Below are 6,000 nucleotides of genomic sequence, written 5' to 3' on the forward strand. Positions count from 1 at the left end.
TTTGATCCTTGGCAGGAACAGATTACAGAGCTCTTGGCTTCTTTGTGAGATATGCGTGTGGCCTGTTGATTCCTGTTGAGAAGCACATGGCCCACTCTTTTTAAGACCATTTTACTGCATAATGCAGAAGTCTATCTCATTATCTTCAGGAGAAAAAGCCTGATACCTTTTAACATATGTGTTTGGGAAACATGCAGGAAATTTGAGCCCTTTTTCAAAAACATTCAGAATTCTGCTATCATTTTTAATTACCCTTAGAGATCGCATAATACGCATTGAAATCCATCAGGTTTCACTTACATAATGCTTTGTTAGTCAGCTCAGATCTGTTTGTTTTTACTGACTTACACAAAAAGGGGATAACCCGATTGCATGAGACGCACGCATTTTGCATTGAATTATAATGATCCTCCTCCAACAACTGCTCCATATAACCGCTCTCGGGGTTCAAGGCACATTCCAGTGTGAATTTAGTGGGTTATTTGATCTCTTACGTTATCTCTCTGCGTATTGGATACCAAGCCCAATATTGTGTGTGCTGTGTCTGAATTTTTCTGTATGTACAGTTCAGCATGTGTAGGCTGCATTAAATATAATATATAATTTAAAAAAAAACACATTAGCAAAGTTTGAAATGTGAACACATTATCACCTGAAGAAGACTTAGGTATTTTTTACATTAAACTGCGATAGTACCTATTACGCGGAACTCCCATTGACTTCAAAGGAGTTTCCGTGCAATGGTGCCCTGATCGGTGCTATCACTTTTAAAGGGATAACCCCGTTAGAATGGATATAAACAAGCAGAGTATGGCATCAACCAGGTCACCAGGTATGAGATCAACCAGCTCGCCCCAAACTAAGAACAAATGGCTGGGTTGGAATGGAACCTATAAACCTGGCCATGCAAGACCAACATCTTAAAGCAGCAAACCCCATACCTAACCCCTTCCCAACCCATCCACCATGGACAGATCGCCCTATTGTGTCATCGGTGTTGCCCTGGTGGGCCGGTGCTGTGGTGCTGGGGCTGCGATTCCTTAGGCCTCGGCCATGTTTGGCGCTTGCTGGCGGAAGCGTGCTGACGCGCACTCCCGCTCAGCACTGAGCCCCTACAGCCGCAATTAGAGCGGCTTTAGTAGGGGCTCACCTGCGCTTCCGCGCGCTTGCGGAAGCGCAGGTCTTAGGGGAATTTAAAATTCCCCCGCTTGCCGGCGAGACAGGCCGAGCACGTGAGCGGTTCGCCCAATGAGGGCGAACCAGCTCCGTGACGTCACTGGCCCGCCCCCGGCCAGTGACGCGCCCGCCCCCGGCCCGCCCCCTGAAGGCCCGCTGACGGCGCGTGCGGTAAGCAACCGCAAGGCCAGGGAAAGCACCCGCTTTCCCTGAGCCTCAGCGAGCAAGCAGGGAGCATGGACTCGGCCTTAGAAGTGGCAGCCGGCTGCTTCCCAGCTCCTTCATCCTCCTGTCAACGCCGGGATCCAACTTTCACCGGGAGGGAGCTGGAGAAGAGAGCTTCAGAGTCCCCGGACCGGCTCTCCACCCCCAGGGAAGTGTGTGTGCGTGTATTGTGTGTTGGAGTAAGAGAAGGTTGTCTGACTTTCTCTGGAGTGGCATCTCCTCCTGCAGCGTCACGTTGTCATGACAACCCGATGGCACATGGTGACGCGTTGCCATCGTGTTACATTACGCTCCAGGGACCCCCCCGGCTCCCGAGATATTTACCAGTAAAGGTACCGGCATTACTTCCTAGGTTTCAAATCTCCCATATCATGTGGGTCAACAGATGATGTTGCAGCTTCCAACTGGTGTGCGTGACGCAGGAGGTTTAAACAGCCATTTTGCTTTTGGAGGAGGGGACTGATACGCTGGTACCTTAACCCGGCGGTGCGCAAACTGTGGGGCATGAGAATTTGTAGGGGGGGCGCGGGCGGTTACAGAGGCCTCGCGCTCTTCCCCACGGCATTTAAATTAAATACCCGGGGAGGAGTGAGGCCTCTGTAACTCACTTACCTGCTGCCAGCCGGGTCTTCGGCGTCACGTCGCCATGGCAACGTGCGTCAAATGACGCGGCGGGGTCACGTGACGTCACATGACCCGCAATGTCATTTGACGCCGAGCTATCGGGAGAGGGGGCGCGCGAACGCTGTGGCTCCCAACAAGGGGGCCGCAGCTCAAAAAGAATCCCTCCACATTCCTGCTGGCCAATCCTAAATAACAGAGGGACTTTTATGCGTGAGAATACCTACTGCCTGTTATAGAGTAAGATGGCAGAACAGGTTCAGGTGAAGCTTTATTCCAGTCTGATGATGTCACTGTCCTTACTAGGGAGGAAGAGCCAATACACAGTGAGGGTGAGACATGCAGGGGATTTTTGTGGAGGGATATAGCAACCACAGAGTCCCCCTTATGAAGTGACAATCCTCCAAACTACAAGTACTTATAAATGAGAAGATTCTGAGATTCATTTAGGCGTGAGTGCATCATTTCTACTACACGCTCACTATGGCCCAGATGCACCCTGCCCTGTTTGGCTATTTAAACTAATACTAACCTATATTACCGTCAGGTTAATAGTAACGCCTGTGCACTAAAGGGAATAGCCATTACAAACGTTAACCAAGCTTTACTCCATTAAATTAATGCTAATGATATGAAAAACAGATATGCAAAGTGTATTATTTCTCTCGCGTTACGCCATGTTATGTGACGCTAATCCAGGGCCACTTTAACCTGATATCAAGCCTATGTTAATTTGTGCATATTATTTACCTTTGTAATGTGTTAAACTCAGGAGAAATAACGCATGTTTTAGGTAACCTAATGCTATGTGCCCTGATTTAAACCGATCTTAGTGTGTGTTCCTTTGTTCCCCAAATGAAAAGTGAGGGGAATTACCCACTCAGATATATCCTTAAATAGATTATGTAACAAAGGACGCAGAGGGAGTAGGTAATATGATGCATTTTATTGGACCAACAAGTAGTTGATATGTTACAAGCTTTCCAACCTCTCTGGGTCCTTCATTGGGTTACCCTGAGAGGTTCGAAAGCTTGTATGGCCAGGTCCCCAGTGGCCGCTGCGGAGTGCGCTACGGCGTGCGCACCACACAGCACAGCCCTCTATGGGGCAGGCCCCAGTGGCCTTGTGTGTGCGTGAGCGGGGAAAGCGCGATGACGCGTACGCTGGCAGGGAAGACAAGAATGTTGTCTTCCCATGCTGCGATACGATCACGTGGTCGGCGGGCAGCCAATGGAAGAGCCCCGTCATGGCCCCGCCCCCGCTCATCCCATAGCTCCCCTACAGACCACCGATCGCGGCTTTCATCTGTGCCCGCGACGTAAGGTCACCAGGCAAGCGTGAGGCAGTAAATACTGGGGCCGTAGCCTAACACATCAAGTACTTGTTGGTCCAATAAAATGTATCATATCCCCCTCTCCCTGTGTCTCCTTTGTTACTACATGGAAGAAAAGACCAAGACGGCTACTCACCTTTCCTTGCTTAAATAGATTATACTAGCTAATATACCCCGCGTTGCCCGGGATGTAATGTTGTTGCTCCCCCTCTCTCTCCACTCCCTTCCACTCTCCCCCCCCTCTTCACAGCTCTGCCCCCAACCCCCCGTTCAGAGCTGCGCTACCCCTACCCTCCCCCCCCCCCCAGTTCACATCTCTGATTTCCCCCCCCCCCCCCCTCCCCCCTTCAATGCTTTGTTTCCCGGTGTGAAGCCGGTGAAGGTAAGGTATTTGTGATGGGCATTTTGTCCTAGTTATTGGGGTGCACAGTGGAAGTGGTAAGCGGGGTGCACAGCAGGGGTGGTGAGCCTGATGAATTGTTGACACAGTAATCGTAGTGTACAGCGGAGTCTGTGGCAGTATGTGTTTGTGTCTGTGTATGTCACAGTGGAGTAGGTGTGTCCGTGATGTCAGCGTACCTCGTGGCCAATTAGAGCTGTGGGGAGGGGGGAGCGGGCCATGGGCGGGCGGACCGACGGACCAATGAGATTCCCCACATCTACTAACAATCAAACACTTTTGAGTTTTATATATATAGATATCCTTCGACGAAATATGCGGAAACTAACATAAGACATTCTTCAAAAGTAGATTCTGAAGATGTAATCATTTCTTATCCATTCTAACCTTCAAAATAGTAACACTGTCCCAGTGGGTCCGGGACCCAATCTGTTTTTAGCATTTGAGATGTAGGGCTGTATTTACATTATATTCAGTGAGGTGCCTAGTATAGGGGAGAGCAAACTTTTGGAGCTGCGCTCCCCTGCCTGCTCCCCCAAGTGTTCGTGGCCCCATTACTTTTTTTACTAGCTTCAAATGATACAGGGGTGACGTCACATGACCCCATTGCCATTGCCATGGCGATGGGCGTCAAATAACGCCGTTGGGTCACATTTGACGCAGAATTGCCATGGCGTTGCGGCAGAACAAGGCTTCTAAATCCCGATAAGTAGGTTACAGAGGCCTCGCATGATCCTCCGGCATTTAATTTAAATGTCTTGGGGAAGAGCGCAGGGCTTCTGCAACCGCCGCGCCCCCCCCCCCCCCCCAAAAAAAATCCAGTGCTTCACCTGAACCTGTACTGCCATCTTATTCTATATCAGGCAATAATTATTCTTTAATCACATAAAGGAAGACGTACATTTTCTTCAAATTAAAATATAATTTATATTTGCAAATAAAAAGTAGTGGGAATCCAGGTATATAATTAAAAAAAGTAGGGGTATATAAACTAATGGAGATTAACAGGTTAGACCAAGAAATAGAAAACGCAGAACAAATACATAAACTAAATCTCTCAGAAGAACACTTTAATAATATTCTCAGAATTGGGGATAACATGAAATCCTTATTACAGGCATACCCCGGTTTAAGGACACTCACTTTAAGTACACTCGAGAGTAAGGACATATCGCCCAATAGGCAAACGGCAGCTCACGCATGCGCCTGTCAGCACGTCCTGAACAGCAATGCCGGCTTCCTACCTGTGCCGAAGCTGTGCGCAAGCGTGGAGTCTATAGAGCCTGTTACAAATGCCTTATTTACATCCGTTATGCACGTATATGACGATTGCAGTACAGTACATTCATCAATAAGTGGAAAAAGGTAGTGCTTCCCTTGAAGTACATTTTCGCTTTACATACATGCTCTGGGCCCATTGCGTACGTTAATGCGGGGTGTGCCTGTATTAGATAAAGTAGAACATGCCATGAGGTTGATGCGATTAAAATATTATCAAAATAATTTGGTGTAATGTTTCTCCCTGCCTCTCTGTGAATTTTACAATGAACCCCCTCTCCCCCACCCCCTCCCCTGCATCCGCACCCCTCCCCCTCACCCTCACCCCTGCACACTGCTAGTGGATGTATGGTCCTGTGTGTCACTGTCCCATTCATCCATGTATTGCCCTGTCTGTTTATTCCTTATCTGCCTCATCTGCCTTATCTTGTTTTTCTTTTTTTTTACATCAGTGTTAAGCAGAGGAAGCAGTGTATGCTGGGAGATAATGGGGAAAGGCAGGGTTGCAGACCTGTCTGAGACATGTGAATGTGCTCACAAGTTATTTTTCATTTGCTGTATGCTATACAGTGGAGGGTTTTTGTCACTTTTTTACCCACCATAACTGATGGTATTACAGAAGGCCTGAGGGCCTGATGTTGGGTGGGATCAGCAACAGGACAGGCTTTTCCTCTTTAGGGTGCAGCACCTCCATCCCATGAGGATCCTGGCAGGCAACTCTTTCTGCACAGTGGAAGTGGTAAGCGGGGTGCACAGCAGGGGTGGAGAGCCTGATGAATTGTTGACACAGTTATCGTAGTGTACAGCGGAGTCTGTGGCAGTATGTGTTTGTGTCTGTGTGTGTCCCAGTGGAGTAGGTGTGTCCGTATTGTCAGCGTACCTCGTGGCCAATGAGAGCTGTGGGGGGGGGGAACGGGCCATGGGCGGGCGGACCGACGGACCAATGAGATTCCCCACATCTACTAAC

This window comes from Ascaphus truei, chromosome 6 (genome assembly GCF_040206685.1).
Source record: "Ascaphus truei isolate aAscTru1 chromosome 6, aAscTru1.hap1, whole genome shotgun sequence".
Taxonomy (NCBI): Eukaryota; Metazoa; Chordata; class Amphibia; order Anura; family Ascaphidae; genus Ascaphus; species Ascaphus truei.